At 51.7% G+C, this 17,502-nt stretch overlaps 1 protein-coding gene across 4 annotated transcripts in view; it reads right to left on the reverse strand.

The window, feature by feature from the left end:
- The window catches only part of DNMT3A (DNA methyltransferase 3 alpha), a 247,436-nt gene extending 230,707 nt beyond the window's left edge, over positions 1-16,729 (reverse strand). For 2 of the 4 annotated variants that reach the window (XM_045009569.1, XR_006578011.1), the window contains exon 1: positions 16,396-16,729. The gene's annotated coding sequence lies outside the window, so the exon portion shown is untranslated. The remainder of the gene's footprint in view (positions 1-16,395) is intronic. The other 2 variants (XM_045009567.1, XM_045009568.1) reach the window with 2 other exon arrangements.
- Positions 16,730-17,502: the final 773 nt, after the last annotated feature.

Consider the following 17,502-nt stretch of genomic DNA (forward strand, 5'->3'; position numbering starts at 1 on the left):
ACCCCCCTGGCTTGCACCCCCAATGCAATCCAGCTTCTTAGTCAGGGTGTCTCATCATAGAATACCAGGGTTGGAAGGGGCCTCAGGAGGTGTCTAGTCCAACCCCCTGCTCAAAGCAGGACCAACCCCAACTAAATCATCCCAGCCAGGGCTTTGTCAGGCCTGACCTTAAAAACCTCTAAGGAAGGAGATTCCACCACCTCCCTAGGGAACCCATTCCAGTGCTTCGCCACCCTCCATCATGCCTCTGGCCTAGCACCCCCAGGCAATCCAGGCCCTTGGTCAGGGTCTCATGATCCCGAAGGCCCTGCCCCCCATCCCATCTGACTCCCTTGCCAGGTTCTCAACCCCTCTGGACCTCCATTTCCACACAGTCCAGGTCCACTGCAGGGGTCTTGTGCTCCTTGGGGCCCCTCACCACAGAACACATTCTCTTCTGGTGGGTCTCCCGCCCTGTGGGTCCCAGCTGAGCTGCTGGCAACGTTCGCCTGGATTTCTAAGTAAGCCTCCCCAAACCCATATGAAACGGCTCTGTCAGTCACTTCTCCCCCCAGATGCAGGGAGCTCTGCCATTAGAAAGGCGTTCCAACACACACACAAGGCCAGCAAATAGCTCAGCACAGCCAGCCAGCCCCCACCCCAGGTCATCCCCAATGTCCCAGAGAAATGGCTCGCTCAGAGCAGCACGCAGCTCCACTCTGAAAAATAGCCAGTTCTCAGGCTTTGATTCGCTTCCAGCAAACATGGTCTCCAAATGCACTAAAAATAGTCAGGCTGCGTAAGAAACACCAGGCAGATGGGGAATATGCAAGGGGGAGCACCAGGAACAACCAGCAATGAAGGCCTCCTCCCGGCCCCCATCCCTCGACAGCCTCACCACCTAGCCTCCCCCTTTGCCCTCTGCTGAGCTTTAAATAAAGACAAACACTCTTTTTCAAAGTGAGCTCTTTAAGCAGCACTGTCCATCCCTTACAAGGGAGCGTAAACGCCCCTTTCCCCTAGTAACCACAAACTGCTGCTGTGAGCCCCGTGAGGGAGTGGACTCCCTGTCCAACCAGCGAGGAGGGATCCTGCCTCTCTGTCTAAAGGAGGTTTGATACAGTCCATGCAACGTTCCTTACCTCTAAACGTCGCTGGAAAGAGTCTGCAAAGAAACATGACTGAAGCAGGCTACACACATTCAGTGTGGAACCTGTGAGGCCTTCAGAAGTGCCCATTCACAGCAGCCTTGCCTTGGTCCCAAGCTCTCTGAATAACCTTACCCAAGTCAGTGAGCTCCTCTACTGCTCCCACAACAGGTGTTCGATCTCCTGGTGGCAGCACGCACTCCTTCTCCTGTGCACTAGCACCCAGAGTTATTACTGGCGCATTACTAGCAAAGGCTGGGCAGAAGCTTGCAAACTGGAAGAGTTTCACCCAGTTAATGCAGCAGGTCTCAAAGCTTGATCTCAAATTAATCCTCTCCTTGCCACCTGCTTGGCTCTCCCACTCACGCACCAGCGCCTGCCTTTGAAGTGCAGGGAAGGACTCTGTCTGCACGTTCCTCTGCTCCTGTATTTAACAGCTCAGTCTGACCTTACAACTGAAGGCAAGTGGGTAAGAAAACTTACGGCACTTCTCCCACAAGGCAGAGCTTGTATGGGACCTGCCAGTCACTCCCACTAACGGCAGAGGCGTTTAAAGTGGGTTACCTTCTATGATACACGCAGTGCTGACAAGCCAGGGTTTATTAAGGACTCCTCAAGTCCTGCTGTCAGGATGCTTCAGCCCAATCACATGCTGGGAACTCACAGAAACATAACAGGTATTCTATTTCAAGTCATTTCAAAGAGGAGAGCTCATGAGCCTCCTGCCCCAGCTATTAATAATGAGGGCAAGCTTCATCTCGAAGACGGAGACCCCAAGGCTCTTTCACAGATACACATGCAGTGTGCACAGATCGCTGAAATGCAGCCACCTCCAGTCTACGTTTACAAATACACACACACACTCCTCCCCTGCCCCCCCAGCAGCTGAAGGTAGCTTCTTCTTTGTCCTGACACTACAGTACATGCAGAATTTGAGGTACGCCAGCATGCAGTTACCCTTACCCACGCTGGCACTTGGTCATGACACAGAGATGACACCTTGCCTCTGGGAGTAAGTGCTCAACGATCTTTAATGACCACAAATACTTAAGACCTGAGCTTCACTCCTCATATGAAAGACAGCACCGCTGCTAACACAGTGCATGTCACCTGTACCTGGCACCGTGGTGCAGCACAGACACGGGGAGTAGGGGCCACCTATCACTTAGACGGGTGCACTTTGCACCTGTAAAAACAGGGGGCTTTCCAGGGGGCTGTGAGGATTCGTTAGGGAACCTGTCCAAAGCATTTGAAACATGACAAGTCCTGCAAAGAATGATTATTGTTACTCTGAGTCACCAACACCCCCTCTGACAGCACAGTCCCTCCTTCTCCTACTGAGACACACCTACTGAGCCACCAACAACCATCCTAAATCACACTGGGGCATTAGCTGAGCACTGATTCAGAGAGACGAGTCACTACCACCCCCTCCAGCAGCAAAACACTGCAGCGTTCATTGAGTATTGACTCAGAGGCAAGAGTGGTACCTACCCTGAGTCAGCACCTACTGCACCTGAGCTCTCCTTGGAGGTCTCCCAGGCAAGCAGCAACCAAATCCATCCCTCCTTAAAACCCAAAGTCAGATACCAAAATGGTATCAACAACTAAATGCTGCTGCAAATCACAACTCTGGACATTCAGAAAAGAAGGAAATTGGGAGAGAGATTCTCTCTTTTCATTACAACAAGGCTGATAAGAGAAGGAGCTACAGGAAAAATCATAGCCATATTTGTCAAAAATGTTCAGGGCTAATGCGTTAGAAGTGATAGCATCACCTATGCTATTACTCCCGACGGATGGCTGTAATAAATTCATTGTCATGGATAATAAAAGTATTGGCTTGATCCAGTTAAACACACTTAGCTAATTATAAACTTCTGTGGTCAAATATTTTGCTTATTATTCAAAATTATATGTCTGTGTTAGGCAAAGGAGTCAAAATCTCAATTTGTATTTGGCTTTTACCTTCACAGAGTGCTATATAAAACTACATACTATACCCTGTGAATTTCAGCAAAAACAGATCATCAACTCTGCCAAGTGCTGGGGACAGTGATAGCACACACCACAGGTGAAAATATACAGAAAAACAGGTATGTGGGGGGAAGAATGGCTGGTTCTCAGCAACAGACTAGACGGAAAGGAGGAGGATACGGGAAAGGTCCCAAAACTAACCTGATGGAAAGTTATTCTACACAACAAGATTTTCTTTTCTCCTATACTGTAATCTAAGTAGTCAAGATCCTCTCCTACACTGTAAACATAACAATGTAAAGTTATACATCTAGGAACAAGGAACGCAGGTATCTGAGTGAAATTTAATGGCCAGACTAGTTGATCAGACCTTAAACTCTATGAATCTATGAAACATTTGCTTTACATGTCCCTGGAAATCTCCCAGCGCTCCCCCACCCACCCCAACACTAACGGAATGGCTGCTAGAGAAGTTCCTAGTTAGTAGGTCAAGAAGACCGTCATTTACAAAACTAAACGGCCTAAAATCTACAAGAACATTCATGAACAACTTGGTCCCAAACTCATAAGAGCATAAGAAAGGCCGTACCGGGTCAGACCAAAGGTCCATCTAGCCCAGTATCTGTCTACCGACAGTGGCCAATGCCAGGTGCCCCAGAGGGAGTGAACCTAACAGGCAATGATCAAGTGATCTCTCTCCTGCCATCCATCTCCATCCTCTGACGAACAGAGGCTAGGGACACCATTCTTACCCATCCTAGCTAATAGCCATTTATGGACTTAGCCATCATGAATTTATCCAGTCCCCTTTTAAACATTGTTATAGTCCTAGCCTTCACAACCTCCTCAGGTAAGGAGTTCCACAAGTTGACTGTGCGCTGTGTGAAGAAGAACTTCCTTGTATTTGTTTTAAATCTGCTGCCTATTAATTTCATTTGGTGACCCCTAGTTCTTGTATTATGGTAATAAGTAAATAACTTTTCCTTATCCACTTTCTCAATATCACTCATGATTTTATATACCTCTATCATATCCCCCCTTAGTTTTCTCTTTTACAAGCTGAAGAGTCCTAGCCTCTTTAATCTTTCCTCGTATGGGACCCTCTCTAAACCTCTAATCATTTTAGTTGCCCTTTTCTGAACCTTTTCTAGTGCTAGAATATCTTTTTTGAGGTGAGGACACCACATCTGTACACAGTATTTGAGATGTGGGCGTACCATGGATTTATATAAGGGCAATAATATATTCTCAGTCTTATTTTCTATCACCTTTTTAATGATTCCTAACATCCTGTTTGCTTTTTTGACCGCCTCTGCACACTGCATGGACATCTTCAGAGAACTATCCACAATGACTCCAAGATCTTTTTCCTGACTCGTTGTAGCTAAATTAGCCCCCATCATGTTGTATGTATAGTTGGGGTTATTTTTTCCAATGTGCATTACTTTACATTTATCCATATTAAATTTCATTTGCCATTTTGTTGCCCAATCACTTAGTTTTGTGAAATCTTTTTGAAGTTCTTCACAATCTGCTTTGGTCTTAACTATCTTGAGTAGTTTAGTATCATCTGCAAACTTTGCCACCTCACTGTTTACCCCTTTCTCCAGATCATTTATGAATAAATTGAATAGGATTGGTCCTAGAACTGACCCTTGGCGAACACCACTAGTTAACCCTCTCCATTCTGAGAATTTACCATTAATTCCTACCCTTTGTTCCCTGTCTTTTAACCAGTTCTCAATCCATGAAAGGACCTTCCCTTTTATCCCATGACAGCTTAATTTACGTAAGAGCCTTTGGTGAGGGACCTTGTCAAAGGCTTTCTGGAAATCTAAGTACACTATGTCCACCGGATCCCCCTTGTCCACATGTTTGTTGACCCCTTCAAAGAACTCTAATAGATTAGTAAGACACGATTTCCCTTTACAGAAACCATGTTGACTATTGCTCAACAGTTTATGTTTTTCTATGTGTCTGACAATTTTATTCTTAACTATTGTTTCAACTAATTTGCCCGGTACCGACGTTAGACTTACCGGTCTGTAATTGCCGGGATCACCCCTACAGCCCTTTTTAAATATTGGCGTTACATTAGCTAACTTCCAGTCATTGGGTACCGAAGCCGATTTAAAGGACAAGTTACATACCTTAGTTAATAGTTCCGCAACTTCACATTTGAGTTCTTTCAGAACTCTTGGGTGAATGCCATCTGGTCCCGGTGACTTGTTAATGTTGAGTTTATCAATTAATTCCAAAACCTCCTCTAGTGATACTTCAATCTGTGACAGTTCCTCAGATTTGTCACCTACAAAAGCCTGCTCAGGTTTGGGAATCTCCCTAACATCCTCAGCTGTGAAGACTGAAGCAAAGAATCCATTTAGTTTCTCCGCAATGACTTTATCGTCTTTAAGCGCTCCTTTTGTATTTTGATCATCAAGGGGCCCCACTGCTTGTTTAGCAGGCTTCCTGCTTCTGATGTACTTAAAAAACATTTTGTTATTACCTTTGGAGTTTTTGGCTAGCCGTTCTTCAAACTCCTCTTTGGCTTTTCTTATTACACTCTTGCACTTAAGTTGGCAGTGTTTGTGCTCCTTTCTATTTGCCTCACTAGGATTTGACTTCCACTTTTTAAAGGAAGTCTTTTTATCTCTCACTGCTTCTTTTACATGGTTGTTAAGCCACGGTGGCTCTTTTTTAGTTCTTTTACTGTTTTTCTTAATTTGGGGTATACATTGAAGTTGGGCCTCTATTATGGTGTCTTTAAAAAGGGCCCATGCAACTTGCAGGGATTTCACTTTAGTCACTGTACCTTTTAACTTTTGTCTAACTAACCCCCTCATTTTTGTATAGTTCCCCCTTTTGAAATTAAATGCCACAGTGTTGGGCAGTTGAAGTGTTCTTCCCACCACAGGGATGTTGAATGCTATTGTATTATGGTCACTATTTCCAAGCGGTCCTGCTATAGTTACCTCTTGGACCAGCTCCTGCGCTCCACTCAGGATTAAATCTAGAGTTGCCTCTCTCCTTGTGGGTTCCCGTACCAGCTGCTCCATGAAGCAGTCATTTAAAGTATCAAGAAATTTTATCTCTGCATTTCGTCCTGAAGTGAAATGTTCCCAGTCAATATGGGGATAATTGAAATCCCCCACTATTATTGGGTTCTTAATTTTGATAGCCTCTCTAATTTCCCTTAGCATTTCATCATCACTATTACTGTCCTGGTCAGGTGGTCGATAATAGATCCCTAATGTTATATTTTTCCTAGCGCATGAAATTTCTATCCATAGAGATTCTATGGAACATGTGGATTCGCTTAAAATTTTTACTTCATTTGAATCTACACTTTCTTTCACATATAGTGCCACTGCTCCCCCTGCACGACCTGTTCTGTCCTTCCGATATATTTTGTACCCCGCAATGATTGTGTCCCATTGATTGCTCTCAGTCCACCAGGTTTCTGTGATGCCTATTATATCAATATCCTCCTTTATCACAAGGCACTCTAGTTCACCCATCTTATTATTTAGACTTCTGGCATTTGTGTACAAGCACTTTAAAAACTTGTCCCTGTTTATTAGCCTGCCTTTTTCTGATGTGCCAGATTCTTTTTTATGTGACTGTTTATCATCTGATCCGGCCCTTACATTATACTCTTCAGTCCTCTGCTCCTGACTATAACCTGGAGATTCTCTATCATCAGACTTTCCCCTAAGAAAAGTCTGTGTCCGATCCACATGCTTCTCTGCAGCAGTCGGCTTTCCCCCCCATCTCCTAGTTTAAAAACTGCTCTACAACCTTTTTAATGTTTAGTGCCAGCAGTCTGGTTCCACTTTGGTTTAGGTGGAGCCCATCTCTCCTGTATAGGCTCCTCCCATCCCAGAAGTTTCCCCAGTTCCTAATGAACGTGAACCCCTCCTCTCTACACCATCGTCTCATCCACGCATTGAGACTCTGAAGCTCTGCCTGCCTACCTGGCCCTGTGCGTGGAACTGGGAGCATTTCTGAGAATGTCACCATAGAGGTCCTGGATTTCAGTCTCTTCCCTAGCAGCCTAAATTTGGCTTCCAGGACATCTCTCTCTCCTACCCTTCCCTATGTCATTGGTACCTACATGTACCACGACCACCGGCTCCTACCCAGCACTACACATAAGTCTGTCTAGATGCCTCGAGAGATCCGCAACCTTCATACCAGGCAGGCAAGTCACCATATGGTTCTCCCGGTCATCACAAACCCAGCTATCTACGTTTCTAATGATTGAATCTCCCATTACTAACACCTGCCTTTTCCTAGAAACTGGAGTTCCCTCCCCCGGAGAGGCAACCTCAGTGCGAGAGGCAACTCCAGCACCATCTGGAAGGAGGGTCCCAACTATGGGAAGGTTTCCCTCTGCTCCCATTGACTGCTCTACTTCTCTGGGCCGTTCTTCCTCCTCGACAGCACAGGGGCTGTCTGAGCGGAGGTGGGACAATTCTACAGTGTCCCGGAAAGCCTCATCCATATACCTCTCTGCCTCTCTTAGCTCCTCCAGTTCCGCCACCGTGGCCTCCAAAGTCAGTACATGGTCTCTGAGGGCCAGGAGCTCCTTGCACCGACTGCACACATACGCCACCCGCCCACAGGGCAGGTAATCATACATGCTACACTCAGTGCAATAAACTGGATAGCCCCCACTCTGCTGCTGGGCTTCTGCCTGCATTGTCTCCTAGTTAATGGAAGGGTGGTTTACAGAATGGAGTTTTGAAATGTGGTTCGGTTTATAGGTTTTAGGGGGACCACAGGGAAGGGGTTAGGGCTGTCGAGGGATTCCCACTCCCTTCCCACTCCCCTTCTAAACTCCCTTGTGAAACTCCCTGTTAGCAGCCCCTGGTCGCGGCTTTATAAAGCCCTGGCCTGAGTGAATGCCCCGCCCACTGATTAAGGCTCAGCCAATTACCAGAGGCTTCGAGCTTTCAAACTTGCCTCTAACTGCCAGCCAGAGCACACGGTCCCTCAAACAAACAAACTGACTGACAAACACAAGCTCAGCACACAGCAAGTAACCCCCAAACACAAACAAACACACACTACAGACAGTCACTTACCCCACAGATGCTGTATTTGCTCCTCCTTCACCTGGAGAACTCCCTTGCAAAACTCCCTGTTAGCAGCCCCTGGTCGTGGCTTTATAAAGCCCTGGCCGAGTGAATGCCCCGCCCACTGATTAAGGCTCAGCCAATTACCAGAGGCTTCAAGCTTTCAAACTTGCCTCTAACTGCCAGCCAGAGCACACGGTCCCTCAAACAAACAAACTGACTGACAAACACAAGCTCAGCACACAGCAAGTAACCCCCAAACACAAACACACACACACTACAGACAGTCACTTACCCCACAGATGCTGTATTTGCTCCTCCTTCACCTGGAGAACTCCCTTGCGAAACACCCTGTTAGCCTACTCTACTATTTGTTCTCTAGAAAACTGCACTCAGAAGTATGAAACATTTCACTGTTTACATGTAGCCAATTCCGTACAACCCCCACATGAAATACATGCCATACATCAAAACAGCCGATTCCACATGGAAAATTAAACACACTCATCAGGGTAATAAAGAGCATCATTGTGCCAGTTTGTTTTCCTTTTCAGTTCTGCCACAGGCTCAAAGAAGCCTACAGCAGAAAGCAAGGCACCCCTTTCTGTTACGTCACCACCAATACATCAGAATCGCAGCCAAATCTACTTTCTACCATTGACCTTAGCTGTTCGGAGACACTCAAGGGATTTATAAGTGAAACCTCTCAAACTGTTCTCAAGCACACACTAAGAAGATTAGGAGAATCGTAGACTGAGCAAAGCAGGGATGCTGGAGGTTAGAGGAACCCCAACTGTAACAAAGGGCAAGGAAAAAGCCAGCCCATGGTTTGGTATAAGTGTGGGGTGATCCCAGTACAGAAGCAATTAAGCAGTGATGCACAATTGTGTAGTGATATTTTTAGGATGATGCAGAATGAATATTAAATCACCTGAGGTGTCCAGAGTTGCTGCCCAGAAGCAGAGCTTCAAGTATCGGTTGTGTAAAATCCCAAAAACAAACAAACTACAGTAAGCAATGGGAGGTGCTATGGTGAAAGGGGTGGTGCCCACCCTCAAAAATATTTTGCAAAGCAGGATCAAATTAGTGGATTCTGCCAACTTTTTAAATGCAAACATCCCTCCGGGGTTTTACCCAGCCCGTTTCCCTGAGAATGAAGTTAGGATCTAAATCATTTTGGCTCTGCTTTCATTCCAACTAACCCAGAGAGATGTTTTTAAGACACTTATACATTTAGAGATTATTTAAGCAGTTAAGGAAACATTGTTTAGACTCTAATCCCACTGCCACTCTACTATAGAACTGCTTGCAAGCCCTTAGTCAAGTGTTATATATGGGTATCCATTATTTCCTAGAGATGTTTGTGGACATTTCATTTTAAGAAAAAAGACTCCTGCTAGGAAGTTTCGAGCTGACTCAGCATGAAAGGCTATTGCATGTGTGAAGAGTTATTGAGAGCAGTTACTTAACACAAAAAGGTCAATTCCTCGTCCATTATTGTCAAGAACTTCACAGCCACTAGATCTGAAGAATTTGCTTACAAATTTCCAGGCCTTCTCCTTCCATAGGATTTCAGACAGAAACCTCGCCTCTCTAAATGGTACTCCAGGCCCAGATAAGCAGCGGAGTTAAAAATATACCCACATGTACAGCACTGTGTGTTTTCAGAGCTTAGGCGCTCCAGAGGTTACTGGGCTACAAGCAGTTTACCAAAACATAGCCACTGACCTACCTCTTGGTTTATTTCTGCAATCATCCACTTAGCAAAGCAATGCAAATACACTAAAACCAATCATTGTGATGCCATCGACACAGCACAAAGGGAAGAAAAAAAGAGGAACTAGGCTAAGAGGAAAATTTCACTTGCTCAAAGACACACGCACACACACACACACTCGAACACTGAAAAAAAGGCATCACTAACTTGAACTTATCTCATCAATAAACATAAAAAGAGACAGCTAGGGAAGTCTGTGGTAACAGTAGGAGCATCACTGTACACGTCATAAGCAGATACAAATCTTTCAGGCCTCAATTCCAAGCCATGAAGAAGCCTTTCTTTCTCCATATAGATTTTTGCATGGTTCTTACAGAAGGAAACAGGTCAATGGATGAAAACTAGCACAATCAATAAAAGAGATGAACTTCGCTCCTGTATGTATGAGACCAAACTACCCAGCCTCTAATGACTTACAGTCTGATTCTTTCCCATTCTAGCTAGACATCTGACTATTCTTTGACAGCAAAATCATCAGGCGGAAAATAAACCACACAGTCCTGCAAAGACTCAAACCCCTGAATTTACAGATGGGGCTTCAAAGTGGATCTTTAGTGCATTTCCCAATATTTCTGCATACCAGCACCCCCCTCAAGCACGTTTCCTGGCGATTAAACAGTATGCCAACTTCCCCCCTTTTGCCCCAATCCTGGGCTGAGAGCTTTCAGAGGCTAAAGGTAGCAGCGCTCCCTCCCCCAGCAGGGCAAGCGTTTGATAAAGATCATTTGGAAATGACTGTGTATAAGAAAAAGAATCTCCATGCAGATCCCCTAGGACTTTGTCACTCCCAAGTGACAGATGAGAGCGCAAGAGAAACAGACACACGCACGGGCGCACACACATACACACACACAGATGGGCAGGCTAAGTCAATGACACTTGTGTGCACAGAATGAGTAACATGCCCATCTCAGGCCTGGTCTACACTACGCGTTTAAACCGGTTTAAGGAGCGTAAAACCGATTTAACGTCACACCCGTCCACACTAAGAGGCCCTTTATATCGATATAAAGGGCTCTTTAAACCGGTTTCTGTACTCCTCCCTAACGAGAGGAGTAGCGCTAGTATCGGAATTACCATATCGGATTAGGGTTAGTGTGGCTGCAAATCGACAGTATTGGCCTCCGGGCGGTATCCCACAGTGCACCACTGACCGCTCTGGACAGGAATCTGAACTTGGATGCAGTGGCCAGGTAGACAGGAAAAGCCCCGCGAACTTTTGAATATCATTTCCTGTTTGCCCAGCGTGGAGCGCCGATCAGCACGGGTGGCGATGCAGTCCTAAATCAAAATCCAAAAAGAGCTCCAGCATGGACCGTACGGATGTGATCGCTGTATGGGCAGGCAAATCTGTTCTATCAGAGCTCCGTTACAGAAGACGAAAGTCCAACGCATTTTTAAAAAATCTCCAGACAGACGCCATAGCAGGGACTCAGCACGCTGCTGCATGACAAGCGTAATGGAAAGCCAAAGAATCAAATAGACACCCATGGAGGGAGGGGGGACTGAGGACTCAAGGTATCCCACAGTTCCTGCTGTCTCCGAAAAGCATTTGCATTCTTGGCTGAGCTCCCAATGCCTATAGGGTCAAACACATTGTCCGCGGTGGTTCAGGGCATAGCTCGTCAATGTACCCCCACCCCCTACCCCTGCCTTGACTCTTTTAAATGTCACTCTATGTGTACTGAATGCTGCTGGTAGACGCGATGCTGCGGCGCTGAACTGTAGCATCCTCGCCCCCCCCCCTTGGTGGGTGATGGTACACTATGGCAGATATCTGTCGTCATCATCAGCCTTGTGGCAGATGGTGTAGTGCAATACGACTGGTATCCATCCTCATCATCATCCCATAAGTACTCCTGACTGGCCTCCCGGTCATTCCCAGTAGATGGTACAGAACAGCTGGTAACCGTCTTCATCATAGCAACTGGGGGCTGAACTCCATCAGCCCCCGCCCTTCATGTGTAAAGAAAAGATTCTGTACTGCCTGGACTATCATAGCAGCTGGAGGCTGCCTTCCCCTCATTTTATTTCACTAACAAGTCACTGTTTCTTATTCCTGCATTCTTTATTACTTCATCACACAAACGGGGGGACACTGCAACGGTAGCCCAGGAAGGCTGTGGGAGGAGGGAAGCAACAGGTGGGGTTGTTGCATGAGCACCCCCTGTGAATGGCATGCAGCTCATCATTCCTGCGGGATCTGACACAGAGCGGGTGTGCTCTCTGGTTCTCTGATACACTGGATCTCTAGTACACTTGCCCCGTATTATAGGCAGGACTAATTCTATTTTTAGATACCCTAAAGGAGGGATTGACTCGGGGAGTCATTCCCATTTTTGTCTTTTGCACCCCCGGCTGATCTCAGCCAGGGGCACCTATGACAGCAGCAGAAGATATAGTGCAATACGACTGGTAACCATCACCTCATTGCCAATTTACAATGGCATAGTAGACGGTACAGAACAGCTGCTAACCATCTCTGCTATCATGCAAAAGCAAATGAATGCTGCTGTGTAGCGCTGCTGAATCGCCTCTGTCCACGGCATCTAGTACACATACGGTGACAGTGACAAAAGGCAAAACAGGCTCCATGGTTGCCACGCTATGGCGTCTGCCAGGGAAATCCAGGGAAAAAGGGCGCGAAATGATTGTCTGCCGTTGCTTTCCCGGAGGAAGGAATGACTGACGACATTTACCCAGAATCACCCGTGACAATGATTTTTGCCCCATCAGGCACTGGGCTCTCAACCCAGAATTCCAAGGGGCGGGGGAGACTGCGGGAACTATGGGATAGCTACGGAATAGCTACTCACAGTGCAACGCTCCAGAAATCAACGCTAGCCTCGGACCGTGGACGCACGCCACCGAATTAATGTGCTTAGTGTGGCCGCGTGCACTCGATTTTATACAATCTGTTTTACTAAACCGGTTTATGTAAATTCGGAATAATCCCGTAGTGTAGACGTACCCTCAGTTGCCAGCCTGCCTTGCAAAACCTCTCTAGGCTTCTTGTGTTTGGAGGGAGCTGCAAAGCCCTTGTCACAATACAGGCAGCCCAGCCTTGCCGCTGAGGATGGAAAAGAGGGAGGGAGGCCATTTACAAATAAAAAGACAAGAGGCCTTGGGGTGGGGGGAATAGAGATTTTCAAAGTGTCTCCCCCCACTACCACCACACACGCACTGCCTGCCAGATCCCGGCCCAAAGGCTGGAGAAAAGAGAGCCCGGGGGGAGGGGATGGGGCCTGGCCCTCTGCCAGGCCCAGGATGATAAACCAGCCAAGCAGGCAATGCAGGGAAGAAAGAGGCACAGGCAGGAGGGAAGGGAGCGGAGTTTTACAGGGCTAATTTGTGGGGCTGATTAAATGGCCCCATGGAGGCAATTCCCCTGCAGTGAGTGTGTATGTGCTGGGGAGGGGGCCAGATCCATGATGCAGCCTCCCTCCTTCCCCCAAATCCCAGCTGCGATGCCTTGCCCTTCATCAGTGCAGATGCAAAGCGTTCAAGGACACGTCTGCACCCAGCTCCTCGCAGGGAGGAGAAGAGACCAAGCCTCATAGGGGGCTGTGAACCACCCTGGCTCCTCCAAATCCAGTCGGCTATGCAGCAGCTTCCTCTGCCCCTTGCAGGGTCTCTGTCCCACTAACACTCCCCTGGGCTTGGGTTTGATGATGGAATGGAGGGGAAGAATCCTCCCTTCTCACCACCACCCCCAAAACAACAACAACCCTGCACCTTCGTTACAGTGCACCACACCCTCCCTGGCCTGGACTCAGTGTCTGGTTGGGGAGAGTGGGCAGGTTTCGTCCCATCCCCTCAGCAAAGCTCCAGGGCACGAGGATGCTGCTAGCAGAGCCTAGGGAATTACACCTCCCTGCACCCCAACCCTGGCCCTCGGCAGGCACAATCCAACGGCAGAGCAGCATCTCCCGCCCAAACTGAAAGGGGTTCCTACCTTCCACACAAACAGACCAAGCCACAGGTGGGGGTGCACAGGGACCCAACTCCCCAGGGATGGCCTTCTCTCCCAGCAGATCAGAGCAATCCCCCCATCCCTACCCTGTCTGCAGAACCGCCTGATCTCCTCCCATCCTGACTCCCTGACAGGAACCCCCCAGGCTGCTGCCTGGCTCCTAAGGCCCCCTTCTCTGGAGGGCACAGGATAGGAATGAAGAGGGGGGAGGATGGCGAGAGAACCAGGGTCATGCCAGGCTGCCATTTTTCCTGCTTCTCTGCTTTGCCCTCAATACCACCCTCTTGCAACCACGACTCTACATTCCACTTCACAGAAGGATTTGAGGGAGGGGGAGGGGGATTATTTCCTTGCCCTGGAACCGTGCCCACCCTTCTCCTCCCCCACCTTATTTTTTTTTTACAAAACCCAATGCACGGCTGCAAAAAAATAATAGCCAGGAGCAATGCAAAGCAGCCGAGACACGTCTGCAAACATGTACGTGAAATAAAGGAACCCCCCCACCACACACAGAAGGGGGTATCTGGGTGGCCCCCCCCAAAATCCCCCCCCCAAATATTAAATGCAAAATCTGTATCTCCACCTCAGGGGATGGCGTTGACGGCTTATTAATGAACCGGGGGGCAATCTCCCCCCACAGCCCCCCCGGGGGGTCACAAGTTCGTGTGCCCCCAAGGTACTCAAATCGGGGAGTCCGGGTGCAAGGCAGGGGGTAGCCCCTGAGTATCGACCCCTTCCCCCTCACCGATCTGCGTGCAGTGGGATTGGGGGCACCTGAACTTGGAAGGAGGAAGGCACCGACTGCCAAAAAAGCCAAGGGGGGGGGGGGTCAATGCAACACCGAGGGCAGATTTCTTTGCGATGCACGGCAAATGCCGCCCAGGGAGGGGGCGGCGGCAGCTGGTGCAGAGGAGGGGGGGCTCTGCCAGCCTCTCGTCCCCGTGCCCGGGTGCCAAGCCCCCCCCCGCTCCGTGCCCGCTTGCCCCCATGGCACCGCCCCCACCCCGGAGGCGGAGAAGGGGAGGATCGGCCCTAGGGAAGCTGCCCCCCTCCGCCGCCGCCTGGGGCCCGCGGCTACCTCGGCCAGTCCCGGGCCTGGACCTTCTCCCGGGAGCCGCCGCCGCTCCCTCCGCCGCGGTCCCCCTCTCCGCCGCCGCCTCCTGCCCTGCCCGGCGAGGCCTCCTCCCGCAGCTCCGCCGCCTCCACTGCAGCACTGAGCCGCACAGCCCCAGCCAGCGCAGCCCGAGCGGGAGCGCGGCTCCCGCGCGGTCCTAGCGCCCGTCGTCCCCAACCCGACCGGCCGAGCCACGGGCCCCCGGCCCAGCTACGGAGCCCCCCGCCGGCCCTGGCTAGGGACTCCCCGCCGGCCCGCACCCCTCAGCCGGCCCTGGCTAGGGACCCCCCCCACCCACCTGGGGTAGGGACCCCCCCCACTGGTCCTGGCTAGGGACCCCCCTGCCGGCCCACACACACCTGGGCTAGGGACCCCCCCGCTGTCCCGCACCCACCTGCGCTAGGGACCCCCCCCCACGCTGGCTCGCACCCCTCAGCTGGTCCTGGCTAGGGACCCCCCTGCCGGCCCACACACACCTGCGCTAGGGACCCCCCACACACACACCACGCTGGCTCGCACCCCTCAGCTGGCCCTGGCTAGGGACCCCCTTGCTGGCCCACACCCGCCCTGGCTAGGGACCAGGGCCGGCTTTAGGCCAATTCCACCAATTCCCCCGAATCGGGCCCCGCGCCTAAGAGGGCCCCGCGCCCAGTGGCAGGGCCGCCGGGGAAGTAGGGGGCAAGTGGCCGAGCCCGCACTTCCTAAAGCCGGCCCTGCTAGGGACCCCCCTGTGCCGGCTCGCACCCCCCTGCTGACCCTGGCTAAGGATCCCCCCCGCCGCCTGCACCCACCCTGGCTCGGACCCCCCCTGCCAGCCCTGGCTACTCCCTGCCCCGCTGGCTCTGGCTAGGGACCCGCCCTGCCAGCCCACACCCGCCCCGGCCCAGCTACGGACTCCACGCCCAGCCATACACGGCCCCCAGACGGGGACCCCCGGGGACGCCCTCACCGAGCCCTGTGCGGCCCCCAGACGGAGACCCCTGTTCCACCCCCTGGTATGCACATAGCAACCCCTCAGCAGCACGCATCCCGCCCAGCTCTCCACTAGGGATACGCCTGGCCCAGAGCTGCTCAGCTTCTCCCCGCCCATCGGGCCAACCCTCAGTCCTGCCCGGCTCCCCTTCAACACCCCCATTGCAGTGCATCTGGCCCTGGGCACCCTCACCCTGCCCCGCTGCAGCACCCAGCTAGTCCTTCCCGCCACACGTGTCTGCAGCTAGAAAAGCCAGCGCACAGGGTGAAGTTCAGCCCTGGGCAGAGGCCAAGGCCAGGCCTAGGCAGCCATGTGAGCCCTCCCCTCCCGCATCCTGGGAGCTCCCCCCCCCCCCGTGTCAGGGGCCCCCACTCACAGGCACTGCTCTGTCCTCTCTCCTCTCACAGCCTCCCAGGGTCCTCTGGCTTCATCTCTGGCTCCAGCCTCTCGCTGTTGTTCTCACTCATTACCAGACCCCTCTGCCAGCCGCCCTCTCTGCCTCTTCCCCGGAGGACCCCCGCCATTGTCACTGGGCCTGCCCCAGCCCCTCACTTCTGGTCATCTGCCTTCTACGGGGAAAGCCTTGTACCACTGCCTCACCCGGGGGCACTGGCCCCATCGCTTGCTCTGTGGGGACGGGCCCCCCTCACCCGGGGACACTAGGACCCACTGCCTCCTCCGTGGGGACCTGCCCCCCCACCCGGGGGCACTAGGACCCATCGCCTGCTCTGTGGGGACCTGTCCCCCCACCCGGGGGCACTAGGACCCATCGCCTCCTCCATGGGGACCTGCCCCCCCACCCGGGGGCACTAGGACCCATCGCCTGCTCTGTGGGGACCTGCCCCCCCACCCGGGGGCACTAGGACCCATCGCCTGCTCTGTGGGGACCTGCCCCCCCACCCGGGGGCACTAGGACCCATCGCCTCCTCCGTGGGGACCTGCCCCCCCACCTGGGGGCACTAGGACCCATCGCCTGCTCTGTGGGGACCTGCCCCCCCACCTGGGGGCACTAGGACCCATCGCCTGCTCTGTGGGGACCTGCCCCCCCACCCGGGGGCACTAGGACCCATCGCCTGCTCTGTGGGGACCTGCCCCCCCACCCGGGGGCACTAGGACCCATCGCCTGCTCTGTGGGGACCTGCCCCCCCACCCGGGGGCACTAGGACCCATCGCCTCCTCCGTGGGGACCTGCCCCCCCACCTGGGGGCACTAGGACCCATCGCCTGCTCTGTGGGGACCTGCCCCCCCACCTGGGGGCACTAGGACCCATCGCCTGCTCTGTGGGGACCTGCCCCCCCACCCGGGGGCACTAGGACCCATCGCCTGCTCTGTGGGGACCTGCCCCCCCACCCGGGGGCACTAGGACCCATCGCCTGCTCTGTGGGGACCTGCCCCCCCACCAGGGGGCACTAGGACCCATCGCCTCCTCCATGGGGACCTGCCCCCCCACCCGGGGGGGTCTAGTCATGATGGCCTCCCAGGG

This window comes from Mauremys mutica, chromosome 3 (assembly GCF_020497125.1).
Source record: "Mauremys mutica isolate MM-2020 ecotype Southern chromosome 3, ASM2049712v1, whole genome shotgun sequence".
Classification (NCBI taxonomy): Eukaryota; Metazoa; Chordata; order Testudines; family Geoemydidae; genus Mauremys; species Mauremys mutica.